This window comes from Octopus bimaculoides, chromosome 13 (genome assembly GCF_046866305.1).
Source record: "Octopus bimaculoides isolate indiv1 chromosome 13, ASM4686630v1, whole genome shotgun sequence".
NCBI classification, from domain to species: Eukaryota; Metazoa; Mollusca; class Cephalopoda; order Octopoda; family Octopodidae; genus Octopus; species Octopus bimaculoides.
This window is the reverse complement of record NC_142940.1, coordinates 54350410-54365409: the sequence shown is the minus strand read 5'-3', so window position 1 is coordinate 54365409 and position 15000 is coordinate 54350410. Positions and strand designations below refer to the sequence as shown.

General features: G+C 36.7%; 1 protein-coding gene across 6 annotated transcripts in view; it reads left to right on the top strand.

Moving 5' to 3' along the window:
* Nucleotides 1-15000, top strand: part of LOC106867557 (uncharacterized) — a 235134-nt gene that overhangs the window by 181770 nt on the left and 38364 nt on the right. The window lies entirely within an intron of this gene.

The window sequence follows — 15000 nt, the reverse complement described above, 5'->3', positions numbered from 1 at the left end:
ATATATATATATATATATATATATATATATATATATATATATATATATATATATATATATTTATATATATATATATATATATATATATATATATATATATATATATATATATATATATATATATATATATTTATATATATATATATATATATATATATATATATATATATATATATATATATATATATATATATATATATATATATGTATGTATGTATGCATGTATGTATATATATGTATGTATGTATGTATGTATGTATGTATATCTATATCGGCCTACGTGACTGACTACATTCGGCAGTTGAATGTCGTTTTGCAAGCAGGTTATGTGTTGGGGGGAGGGGGGGAGCTGGGAACGCCGGTTGACGCTGCTGGAAATTGTCATCATGATCATCATTATCATGGTCGTCATCGTTGCCCACCCCCACCCCCACCACCACCCTCACCCTCACCCTCACCCTCACCCTCACCCTCACCATTACCATCATCATCACCAACATCATCATCATTGTCAATGTCGTCGTCACCATGATTCTCATTGAACTCAAAAGCCTTGTTACCGATTATGTTTCCTACGACAGCCATGGTACCACGTTATTACGATATATTCTTCTGGTGTGGGAAAAAGCTTTCTGTGCATGCCTCGAGATTTTCTTGGATGTTTCACCACAAATCAGAGTGCGTGCTCGTGAGCGCACGTGTGCGTGTGAGTTCGTACGTGTTCGCGCGCGCGCGCGTTTATAAATCGTGTGCAAAAAGTGCGTGAGACAGGGCATATGACTTTTAAATAGAAATATCGGTAGAGCAATGCTAATGGTTGATGTATAAATAATTTTCATATATAAAACGCTAAGACTGATGTGAAGTTTTTCTCTTTTTTTCTTCTTTTTTTTTTCTTTTTTTTTTTTTCTTTTTTGTGGGCTGGTTTCCACGCTTTCTGTTATGTTGGAAAACAAAAAACATTCCACAGCAGAGAGAGGTGAAAGATAAAGAAAAAAAGGGGATCTTTTTTAAAACGGGGGCCACATTTTTCATTAATGTTTTACGTAGTGTTTTTGGTACGGAAAGACTTTCAAACTTCGTATACTTATCTATTTTGTGTTATAGAACAGAAAAATATTTTTGTATTCGAATTTATTTCATGTAAAAAATTGTCTTATTTCGATAATTTCAACCAATCACTGACAAGTATTCAGTTGTTTACATTTAGTCCTTTGGCTGATTAAGCGATGTAAAGCGTATCTAATCTCCATACCTTCGTTTTATTTGCTTTTTTCATTTTAAATTTGCTTTAACCCTAACCCTAACCCTACGGTTAGGGTTAGGGTTAGAGTTAAGGTTAGGGTTAATTGTTTCAGAATCGTTTGTTTATGTAGTCGGCACTTAATGTATATCGGCTGAATGGACGTCAGTGATTGGTTGAAATTACAGAAATACGACAACTTTAACATGGAATAATTTATGGATTTCTTTTTTTTTAAAGAAGACTAAGAGAAAAAGATGTTTTATATGACACATTCTACCAGTGTTCCAAGTTTCAAAGTGTTTCGTTAATGAAAAATGTGGCCCCCGTTTTAAAAAAGATCCAAAAAAGGAAATGCAGTAAGGAGGGGAAAAAGATGTAAAACAGGAAAAAAGAAAGGATGGTAAATTGGATTAATGTATAAGAGGGAAAATGACACATCAGAAGACAGGCAGTCATGCGAGTAGACAATGAAGTATAATGAGATGGCAAAAAGAATGCGAGTCTATTTTCATAATTACAATTGAGATCGCAGCAACTGACCATATGTGATGAAGTATCGACTGCATAAACGTAATACTTATGATTCTCTCTTCAAATACAGAATATCTGCCCCTGAGATAAATAGTAACACTTAAAGTGTTGGTACCTCGTATAACTTCTATTCGAAAAAAAAAAAAGGGCATATATACTCAAGATTTTAACATGCATTGAATTCATTTTTTTTTGCTTCAAAAGTTTGGATTAAGAGTAATCCACGATAAAAAAAAAGAAAAGAAAAATCGATGTTACAAACAGAAATAGATTCATTCTGTTTATTGTTTCCTAATAACGAGGTCAGAGAAGAAAAAGCATTGAAATTAATAGGTCACGTTTATTGTCTCCTCTATTAATTATTGTAGTCTTCTCCTGAAAACAAGTTTTGAAAAAATGTATGCTGCGCTCTGAAGGTTTAAAACATATTAGTTTTTGACGTACGTGACAAAAACTTAAAGTCTATGTTGTGTCTAAGTGGGGAAAGAGAAAGAGAGACAGATATATATATATATATATATATATATATATATATATATATATATATATATATATATATATATATATATATATATTATATATATATATATATATATATATATATATATATACACACATATATATATATATTATATATGTATATATATATATATACATATATATATATATATATATATATATATATATATATATATATATATATATATATACATATACATATACATATATATATATATATATATATATATATATATATATATATATATATATATATATATACATATATATATATATATATATGATATATATACATATAACATTTATATATCATTACGTCTTATACCTACATACACATAAACACACGCACATATATATTTATCAATATGTACACGCACGCACATACCCACGTAAACACGCGTGCGTACGCGCACACAGTCATCCACTCACGCGAGTATAATCACTACTCTTTGTGAGCTGAGCACAACTCCTGCCGGTGTTGCATTTCTTTACCCTTGGGCCAGTTGCACACACAATCATTGGTAATATACCAAGCTTGATCCAGTCAAGTAATTCTATAATACCTCCTCCTCCTCCTCCCCCTCCTCCTCCTCCTCCCCCTCCTCCTCCCCCTCCTCCTCCTCCTCCCCCTCCTCCTCCTCCTCCTCCTCCTCCTGCCGCTGCTGCTGCATGCCCCGCTCCTCCTCCACTCAAATTTGATTTTGCGTACAATCAAGTCAATATCTTTCGGTATTGAAATATGCTTACAGTTTCGTCCTTTGTTTCCACTTCAGCAGTCAAATGGAAATGTAGGTGCGAGACGCGACAGCAGCATTCAGACATACACAATTATTAGTAACCCTTTCAAGGTTTCACACTTGAAAGAGCTACCATAAAGAACGATGTTACGGGTCAGTGTTAGCACATTATGGACAGTTTTTCTGTCAGGCGGTTGAGACAAGGGTCACACATTAACACAGCAACTAACCAACCTAGCTAATTACATTTACTATCGTTTCACCGTCTTAATTTGTCTGTTCGTCCCACTGCATTTTATGTGGTATCTATCTTTCCCCTTTCTCTTCTTATTCATACGTAAAAACACGTTGTCAACATAAACCGTTAAATAAATCTCCTTTCAAATGCTTCCCTGCTTCTTCACCTACTTCCCATACTTGTCTCTCGTGTCTCACTCTTTCCTACTTACCCGATATATTTTATTGGTCATCACTTTAATTGTATTACTAGTATAAAGAAGAGATAGATTCACAGAAGCGGTAGAACAATTAGATCGCGGAAGGGATTTCAAGGATTGAACTCATTCCTTTCTTCAAATTCGTAGCTTTTTACCAATTTAAGATATCAAACTCAGGTCAATTTTGATCCTACTTTCAGAGACTCGATTGTTTCAATGCACAATGTCATCTCCTTGATGGCCTTAAAAAACGGCAATTTAACGGAGTGATTTCAAAATACACTTTCGGTACGCCAAGGGTACCCTCTCTAATTGCGCCTATGTATTTTTGTTTCTTGAGCTACCGTTGAAGCTGGAGGTCATGAGAAGTTGCAACGAAGGAAACTCGTGTCGGCATACGACATCGTGATCATAAAATGAGACACAGAAAACAAAATAAAGAAAACTTAGCATAGCACAAGTTGGTGCCTGAAGCACGTTACCAAGACTTGGCAGTACAACAAGAAAGTAAGTCGTTGAACTGGCAGTCCTGGTTCTAATGTGAGCTGTGTCAGTTTTTGGTGGTGTATGGGATGCATTCTAATGTCGGGTGTCGACTAACGATAGTATATATCGTATTATTAGACCGAGTTGTGATTGTGTGGAAAGTGTATAGGTTGATGTCTATTGTTCGGTGCTGATTGTGTTGTATGTGTTGTATGGTTTGTGTTATATGATAAATATGGTGATTGGCCAGTCAAGGCAGATGTTGTGTAAGTAGTACTCAGTGTGCATTGTTTGAGCTGTGGCTTCTAAGTATTTTCTAGTCTCACTGTTATCTTGTAGCAGTTACCTATATGTACAGACTCCAGACTCCAGCCTCTCTGTATACCTGCTATGTTCTACGTATATCTTCTTTTGGGTGGTAGCTTCTGATCCCTCTTATTAGTTTCCTGAATCCTTTTCTTTTATCTAAGCTCTTTAAATCTTTTAATTTCCATTTCATTATGTTAAGGCTGTAGTTTATCACTAGGATAGCCAACGTACTTATACCTAGTAATCTTATTTCTAGCACCAAGTTCAGTTCTTTCTTTATATTTTGTCTCATCTGCAATACTCTTTTCTGATATTCTCCATTTCTAAGTTGTGTTTTATCAGTTTCACCTACTTTCAAGTATTTGTATGTGTGGATTGTGTTCTACTTTCTCTGGTATCGTTGTCTGGATCTAAACTAATGTTCTCTATTTTAGTTAATTTGTCTCTTCTTATAATAGCTTGGCACATTTATCTAATCTTATACTCATTATAATATCTTAACTGAATTTATGTACAATTTCTTGCAGTCTCTCCAGAAACATATTATCTCTCGTAAATAGTTAAGTCAAGCAAATAGAGAGAAGTGGGATAATAGTCCGTAGCATTTATAAACAACAGTGGTTTGATTTATTACTCCCACTTCTCGGTAATTTTATTTATATTGCCTGTTTTCACTGCACAGCCAAGCGCTGATCGGCTGAGAATGTGGTTTCATTTGTTTTGGTTTTATATTTTCTACTGAAATGACAGTACTCTAAGGTGTTTGTTTGTTTGTTTGTGTGTATGTGTGTGTGTGTGTGTGCGTGTGTGTGTGTGTGTGTGTGTGTGTGTGTGTGCGTGTGCGCGTAAGATGCAATAAACAGGGAGGTTGAATGCTAGCTACTATAGTTTCATGTGCCTCTAGTACTACAATTGTCGGACGAACTTGTAAAGCGTACCGAGATGGAAGCGCGAAAAGGCGGTTGGGAATTTGACACGAGAAAATACTCACACTAACACGGACACACGCACTCACTGACAAAGAAAAGTCCTGGGGTCGATTTGTTCGACTAAAGGCGGTGCTCCAGCATGGCCGCAGTCAATATGACTGAAACAAATAAAAGAATAAAAGAATATTGATATCACGCGATCACGTAATCCAGTAGACTGTTGGATGTCGTTATACATCGTTGGTCACAATGCGCTTTGCATTGCTTAGACGAGCAGACCAGCATTCCCTCCTGATCGGAAAGATATTCCATCACAGGGTGACCCATTTACAGCTGAGCGGACTGGAGCAACGTGAAGTGAAGTGTTTTGCTCAAGAACGCGCCGTCCGGTCATGGAATCGAAACCATGGTCTAGTGATTGTGAGTGGAATGTCCTAACCACTAGTCCATGCGCTTACACATACAGTAGAGAAGAGAAATTTGAACAAATGGAGATGTCTAAGAAGCGGTAGCGGCTTTAGTAATCGATCACCGAATGTTTATCGAATAAATGGGAATATTAATAAATATAAAGGGATGTTATTAGATGTGTAGGGTTCGATAAGATGTATGGAATTATTAGATGTATGGGATTCGATAAGATGATGATAATAAATGATTTAGAGTTAACGTATACAATATCAGGAGAATTTAAAAGCTGATCAGAAATAATTATACAGTGGGTAAAAAATGAAAACAATATTATTCAATTACCAATGATGATATTTTAATTCTTTTGCTAAATGTGGAAAACAATTTGAACATGTTTCGGTATTATTATGGCCTCATCAGACAGTCTTCACCGTTATTGCCGAAGAAGAATCACTTCATAAATGTACATTAAATCTACAAGATCGTTTGCTGGTTGGCGTCTTTTGGCAGGTGTGAAAGACAACTCTGAACATGTTTCGGTATTATTATGATCTCATCAGACAGTTAGAAAAATGGACTTGTTTAGAACAAGACTTCTCTAATCTTTCCATTATCTTCTCGACACCATCTGTAGGTCATGTTATCGTCTCTACATCCACCACTCAATCAATACACCTTTTAATTAGATGGGTCGTTTACAAGTTGTCTTATACTTCACCCTCCTAACTCTCTCCCTCTCTCCCTCTCTCCCTCTTTCTATCCTTCCCTCTCTTTCACTCAACCAGTCTGTATGTGTTTACATTCGTGTATGTCATCTGCCTCTCATTTTCTCTCTCTCTCTGTCTCTCTCTCTCTCTCTCTCTCTCTGTCTCTCTCTGTCTCTCTGTCTCTCTCTCTCTCTCTCTCTCTTTCATCTCTCTCTCCCTCCCTCTTAATTTCTCTTTCATTCTCTGTTTGACACTCACTCCTTCTCTCTTCCCCTCTCTAGTTCACAGTCGGTCTATCTTAGAGTCTATGTATTATGTGTTTGTTTGTCTACATCACACACACACTTTCTCGACATCTGCCAATATTTTAGATTGCGTTTGTGTATAAACTGTTGTGTGTTTATCACTACTTCATATCTCTCACTTTCTCTCTCTTTCTCCCCCTCTCTCTTTCTCTCAGTATTTCTCTCTTTGTATCTATACCTATTTTTTTTTTTTTTTGCTTTCTTCTTCTGTCAACTTCTACGATGATAAAAACTGGAATTGAAAACATTCTCATTTATCCTATCGTTACGCCTTGTGCATCATTTTCTATCATTTGATAAAGAGATAATCACCCCTCTCTCCCCTACAACACCTGGAGGAAGCCACCCATCACCACGAACTAGGCGGTGTTTACCCACCACAACACGCCTGCATGACAATCATCTGAAAAGCTAAGGATGTTTTCCTACATCACACGGGCTACTAACTCTCCCGTCCCACCAAACTATAAATGAGCCTTTTACTAATTTCACAGAATCATCCCATCCGCTACTCCTCAACCATTATGACTGTAAGAAGTGCAGATAAAGTAATTGCATCTTCTTCTCGCTTTGCTCTCGACTTCACCCCACGTCAGTAGATTCTTCACCAAGAAAATTTCTGCGGAATTCGGCATAAAATGTTCCTAATTAGTCTTTATTATATTTAGGCAGTGTGTTACATATCCCAGGGCCCCAATAGTTAAAGGTATAAACTTGAACTTGTATGTATGTATGTATGTATGTATGTATGTATGTATGTATGTATGTATGTATGTATGTATGTATGTATGTATGTATGCATGTATGTATGTATATATGTATGTGTGTGTGGCTATATCTAACATTTATACGTGTATGTATGTGGATAAACCAAGTCAAAGCTGTAAGAGATTGGCCCCTTTTTTTCTCATATCGTGTGTATAAGGAGAAAGTGGGTTATTTTCTAAGTGCCCGCCTTCTACACTGTCTTATTAAAATCCGTGGAATCTTAACATAGCCTACATTTTTGCTCAACCCCTGTTGATTTCCAATCCAATTTCTTTCGCCAACTGGCCATGAATGCCTAAATGTAATTCAAAACACGTTGCTGCAATAAAGAATATTATTTCGAGATAATTCCTGGAGCTGGATTCACTTTAGCTAAATTTCTTAAGTGGACTCCGATCTCTTAGGCAAACCATTTAATGATACTCACTCATATTGTTGTTGTTGTTATTGTATTTTATTAAGTACTACCAATCCAGCCTCAGTGGATGCGCGTGGCTTAGTGGTTAAGTTGTTGGACTCGTTATCGTAAGATTGTGGTTTCGATTCCTGGGCTGGGCGATGCATTTGTATTCTTGAGCAAAACACTTTATTTCACGTTGCTCCAGTCCATTCAGCTGGCAAAAGCGAGTAAACCTGTGACGGACTGGCGTCCCTTCAAGGGAGGAATATATATATGCCAGAAAAACAAGGAAACTGACCCTATGGTCCTTACAGAATAATGTGGACTAACCACCACCACCACCCCAATCTCCCCCGATCCCTCTGACCTTTGCTCAAAGGTGTTTCAGCCGTGACAATAACGATTTTCTTTTTTACTCTTTGCAAACATAATTTATCTTTTATCATATTATTCACTGTATCCGTCTTGTTTTAAGAGGAAACGTATAATTCGAGGTAATATGACTGCTATTTCTTGCTGGTAAATGTACCATGTGGAAGTTTCATCGTTGGAAACGATATCTTACAAGACTTTCGATAGTTCAATGTCCTATCTATCAAACACATAACTTAATTTCTAGCTAGTTCCAATTGATTATTTCTTACGGGATTTTTTAACTTCGGAAGATATTGACTACCATTAGTTACTCTACAATGTAATGGCTTCACAGTTAACCGCTCAAAGGAATAGCATTTCATCTACAAGGAAATGCTATAAAAAATGGAATAAATCTATTGAATTATCATAACCATAGCATCAACATTTGTATATTATTCTTACCTACTCTAGGCACAAGGCCCAAAATTTTTGGGGAGGGGGCCAGTCGATTAGATCAACCCCTGTACGCAACTGGTACTTAACTTATCGACCCCAAAAAGATGAAAAGCAAAATCGACCTCGGTGGAATTTGAACTCAGAACGTAGAGACAGATGAAATACCGTTAAGCATTTTGCCCGGCATGCTAACGCCCCTGCCAGTTCGCCGCCATAGTTTGTATCTTATTCTGTTGAACGATAAAATTATCTCGGTAAATTTCTGCTTTTGACATCAAATCGATAACTGAAAAACGTTCATTTCAGTTGTTTATTAATAATAGAAATAATAACTCTATATTTATATTATTGAGTGTTTTTTTACAACTGATTTCTGTAGTTTTTATGAAATAGAAACATTTTTTCTTTCCTAATTATAGACAAGTGAACATTTAATACGTAAAGGCAGTGCATACATATATACATACGATATTTTTCATCCAAGGGGTTTCAAAGACCCTATATTCTATATGCTATTATCTGTGTGTGTATGTGTGTGTGCGCGCGTGTATAAATATAAGTGCTGGTGTCAAATGCTGGATGGGCTCATTGGAATTCTCTTTAAATGCCTTGATTCATCTAAAGTTACCATTACATTAAGAAAATAAATAAATAATGAAATATAAAAGTTCCTTTTGATATTTCTGAATGGAATATATTCCGGAAGTACTTAAAATAGTACGAGATAAATTCTTTCCCGAAAATGTATTTTATTAAGATTCCATGTCGAGTTTCATAAAAAAATAGTCTCTCCATATTGGTTGCATCAATGCTTAGCGCGCATCATTTAAACACAGCTACTGAAAGAATTATTATTATTATTATTATTATTATTATTATTATTATTATTATTATCATTATTATTATAAGCTTAATATCACCAAACGGAATTATTACAGAAACGAATTCTTATAACGTGTCAGAATTAATAGAGTTTACATGTCAACTGCTTTCTGACACAGATTGCATTTCGTTCACAGCGCCATCTATCCAGGTTAATATTTTGCCATTATTCAGTTTCCAATGTTTTTCTTTGTTTTCTTTTTGTGTGTGTGCGTTTTTCTTTTTCATTATCATTGGCTGACATTTTTCATATTTATTATCATTTCATGGTGGATGGCTGTCCTCTTGAACTGTTCATTTCTTAAATGTTATTAGATAGCTCTCTTAAAATACATGCAACTATCTAACAACTCATCTTTATCACTCTTAATATATCCTTTATCACTCTTTATACATCTTCATATATTCCTGGCGTTACGCACAGTGTCGTCTTAAGGCTTGGGCAGACTGGCCAGTTGCCCCGGGGACCTTACGAGTCTATAGGGTACAGCTCTAATCTAATTATGCAGTGGCTTGCTACCAATAAATAAATAAATACTATAGGGATTAGTGCAATGATAATGCTACTAAGAGCCCTGGTTACGTAGACATGTATCATTGGATATTGATTTATATCATCTAAAAGATTGTGCGTAGCGTTTTTATATATTTGTATATATATATATATACAAAATTGGACAGGAACGCAAATCATCCGGACAGTGAGTGAAATTGGCTGACGGAAACTGCATGGAAGCCCGTCGCATGTGTGTGTGTGGGGGGTGGGGGTGGGGGGGGGATGCGTTCGTGTTTGTGTTTCTCGCCGCTTGACAACCGGTGTTGGTTTGTTTACGTTTCTGCAACTTAGTGGTTCGGCATAAGAGCTTTAAAAAGTGCTTTAAAAAATGTCTTTAAAAAAAACTAAAACCTTTCACGGCGATGCCCCAGCATGGCCGCAGTCCTATGACTAAAAAAGCGAAAGAAGATAAACAGAAATAAGAAAATATGTGATATAACAACGGGCAATTGATCATTGTTGACATAGTCGTTGTTGTTGTTGTTGTTGTTCAAATCTTCAGCTACCATTGACTTGTTAATCAAACCAAATCTCAAATAAGATACATATACGGCGATATATACACTGACCGTCGTATTTCTCTGACTCATCCGAAATCTTACCCTCCAGTGAGATTATCCCCTTCTCTATTACGAAGGGATTTCAAATATTTCCTTCATCTGAACCTACAGGAGTAAAAACAAAATCCTTAACTATTCTCATATTATTTTTCGATTTTTCCGATTTAAGGCGGTGAGCTTTCAGAATCGTTGTTAGCACGCCGGGAGAAATGCTTAGCGGTTTTTCGTCTGTTTTTATGTTCTGAGTTCAATTTCCGCAGGAGTCGACTTTACCTTTCATCCTTTCGGTTTAATCGACTTAGCCCCTTCCACCAAGACTTCTGGCCTTGTGCAAAAATTTGAAACTAATATTATTTTCCGATTTCATTTTTTTTTTCCCACGGTCATACAAAGAGATATGAACATTTATCTGAAGCAAATCCAATTCCTCCATCCAGATAGAATGTCTTAATTAGGTCAAGTAGATTTCTTTATATCAAGAGGCGTTGGAGGTGTTGGAGGTGTATGGTTAAAAGTCAGCGAGACAGCGAGGATGACACCATTTCTTTCCTGCCACCTCTTTTCTTTTCTCTTAAAAAAGGGCGCAGACGAGGGTAGACAAGTCGGCCACCACTGGTAATTGTATGTACAAATGCTATAGTATCGTTGAATATCACAAAGAAACGCTGAATGCGGAAGGATTTTGTTTTCATTGATAAAAGCATTAAAGCATTTAGACATCTCACTGTTACACACAAATAAACAACTTTATCTACCGCTTGCATTGCAGAATTGTGTTTCTCTGTAATTCGATGAAGTTTTATTTTATCTTATTTTTTGTTAATTGTGATAATCCTCTCCCTACGAACAAATACCATTGTTGACACCATATCTAATTGGTCCTGAATAACGGCTCTCTCAGAATAAATTAAATGAGGCTTAGCGAAACATTTTAAGCTAACACCTCCACAATTTACTTTATCAAGCTAAATCGCCATTGCCTTATTTTTACTGCTTTTTTTTTCTAAATATTTGTCGCTCCCAGTTAGTTGGTTCGAGAACTTTGAAGGAACTCCTATGAGAATATCATATGCATGGCTTGGGGCTCCTATACGCAGTCGCAACTTACCATAAACCTTGTTACAGATTTAAAACCTGTAACCGGGCGTTGTGGGTGTTTATTGAACGAAAGCGCTTAAAGCTCCACGAGGCTCCGGCAAGGTAGTGGTGGCGAACACTGCTCTACTCTTTCACCACAACTTGCTCTCACTCTTTCTTCCTGTGTCTGTTGTACTATATTTCAAAGGGCCAGCTGAATCTGCCCGAGGACTACGTTAATGGTACACGTGTCTGTGGAGTGCTCAGCCACTTTCACGTTAATTTCACGAGCAGGCTGTTCCGTTGATTGGATCAACTGGAACCCTCGTCGTCGTGGTATTAGTGCTGTTTGTAACAGTAGCATTATCAGCAGCAGCAGCAGCAGCAGCAGCAGTAGTAGTAGTAGTAGTAGTAGTAGTAGTAGTAGTAGTAGCAGTAGTATAACGGCATGCGTTGTAAAAGCTTGCTGCCACATCCACCCATTTGTTAGTGATCCCATAGTACCCCTGGCGGGTGACACCTTTACGCCGATCCAACCCTCCAGCGCATGGAGAGTCATTGCTGGTGAGGGTTTCACGAAGTCGGAGTCCAAATCCTAGTTCAACTTCTTTTAATTGCCATGTTTACGACACGCAGAAGAAACGTTGTGGGTCTATTCCTTGGTAGGTTGGACCCCACACAGCACAGTGTTGACAGGCTGTCAAAAGGGCTTAATTTTAACAGTTTATCGTTGGCATGTCGCACATAGTCGGACCCCGTCTCCTTTTCAGTTGGCAAATTATCATTTCTTCTTTTTTCTTCACCATTTTCTCCTTGGTTCTTCGAGACTTCATATATTTACAGAGAAAGATGGCTTCCTTCTCGCACGTTTTATTTGATTCCCTTCTTTCTGTGTGTGCGTGTGTGTGTGTTGAGGAGGGGGATAGTGGTATTTTTTCTCCCTCTAACCCAAACACCTCTGCCCATCCTCTGAGGTATATACAAGGGATCTCTTTTTTTATTATTATTTCTAGTCCCACCATAAAATGCTTAAGAAGGACTACGCTTTCTTAAGACGCAGATCTCAATCACTCTCACCTCTTCTTTGATACTTTACACTTATTCAACATTTGTGTGTTAGAAATGATACTAGAAAACAAAGAAATGCGGGAACAAACAGTGATAACAGCGCCTTTACTCGTCAAAGTGTGTGCGTGTGTGTGAATGTTTGTGTTTGAGGCTTTGTTTGTGTTTGAGGTTTTGTTATCTCTAAGAAAATCGTTTTTCTTTTTGTTTCGTTTATGGCAATACTTTTGCGCGTTTTGTAGTAACAAGATATATATATACATATAGATATGTGTGTGTGTGTGCGTGTGTTTGTATGTGCATACACATATATATATTTTTGTTACACTATTCGTTTGTTGTTTGTTTTATTTTCCTCTTTGTGTATTAGGTGAGGGTAGACGTTTCCTTTTGTTGGGGTATTAAGACATGACATGTCTCCAGAACGCTTAGACGCGACAAAATAAAAAAAAAAATATCTAAAGAAACCTTACATTTTTCTTGACTATATGGGTGACTCTCACAAAATGTTCGAAGCTGTTTGTGAATGAATTAAGTTTGAAAACCAAACAAACAATAAAACACTATTCAATGCATTTATACGAGTCAAAATCATGTGCTTCGGAGATTAACTAAAAGACAAGTCTAGCTGAGCCAGCAGTGAATAATAAGCCTTTCTAAAATTGACATCGAAAGTATAAAAAGAAAAGTTGATCTCAGCTGGATTCGAACTCAGTACGTAAAGAAAATACTGCAAAGCTTTTTATCTGACGCTGTAAGAATTAAATGAAGCCGTCATCAAAGCGGCGAGCTGGCGAAATCGTCAGCGCGTTGGACAAAATGCTCAGCCGCATTCGTTCTAGCTTTACGTTTTGTGTTCAAATGCCGCTGAAGTTGACTTTGCCTTTCATCCTTTCAGGGTCGATCAAATACATACCAGTCGATCACTGGGTCGGTGTTACCGACTAGCTTTGTGCCTATAGCAAAAATAGGATTTAATAATAATTCTAAGGCGGCGAGCTGGGAGAATCGATAACGTGTTTGACAAAATGCTTAGCGGTTAATCTTCCGACTCTGTAGTTTAGAGTTCAAATTCTGCTGACGTCGACTTGGCCTTTTATCTTTTCAAGGTCGATAAAATATATACCAGTCGTGTAGTGGAGTTGATGTAAATGACTTGCCTCCTCCCCTAAACATTTCTGGCATTGTCCCCAAATTAGAAAGAAATTAAAACTAATGTTGAGGGCTCGAACAGTACAATAAAACACATAGTGAAACGTTTAACAGGGATCTTACAAACACATGTGGGGGTGAGACAAAATTATATAATCGCAATACAGATATTGTTTTGTGCTGAGTGGAGATGCTAAACTCTCTTATTGCAAAAGTATTACCAAAACCATATACAATAATTAAAACAAGATATGTACGAATTAATTAATAGACTACTTACGTTGGTTGCAAGACCCGACAGTCCCGATGATGCTACCTCCCCGCTCAACTTCAATATTTCCGTGTATTGTTTAAGATTAGAGAACCTAGCCATGCTGCTTTGGTTTAGATCCAGGTCAGCTCAGAAATAAGAAGATCCATGATCAAAAGCATTCCTCCTAGGACCATCCTACCTCATTAGATGTATTTGGGGCTACATTATCCTGCGTGTTCTCTTTTACAAAAGAGAAGCGTGTAAGTTGAGTGAGCCTGGTCGTTATTTCTAGCAAGCCGAGTAACCACTTAGAAGCTAAGCTTCGTTCTTAATTGGATCGCCCTCGTCTTCGAAGGGTCACTCGAAATGGTAACTTTAAAGACAGGAATCTAAACGACATGGTTGCTAGAATAATATTTATACGTGACAGATAGTACATTCATTGCTGTAGGAGGTGGGAACAGTGCATAAGCGCCGGGTGTTTCGTTAGATCGCACTCACTGGAATGAATTCATTACAAATGGAGTTTGACGTGCTTAGAAAACAGTTAATTTAATCAAATAACTTGAAAGCTTATTTTGTGGTGTAAAACAAAACAAAAATGTTAACAGTTTAACTAACGTAATTGTAATTAGCTTCATTAGTAAAGTTTATTTTAATTTCATCTTTTAAGTGGAAATTTCTCTTAATTCATTCATCTCATTACTTCATTCGCACTGACTTATGAGTACCAAAGACTTTGTACCCTCTCACAGTAATTCTACACCATTGACAACAGATGTAAATTTATACAATAATCATAAAGTCTTCAGAAGAAAAAGTGAATAATTATCTCAGTGAATTTTTAACAAATGGAA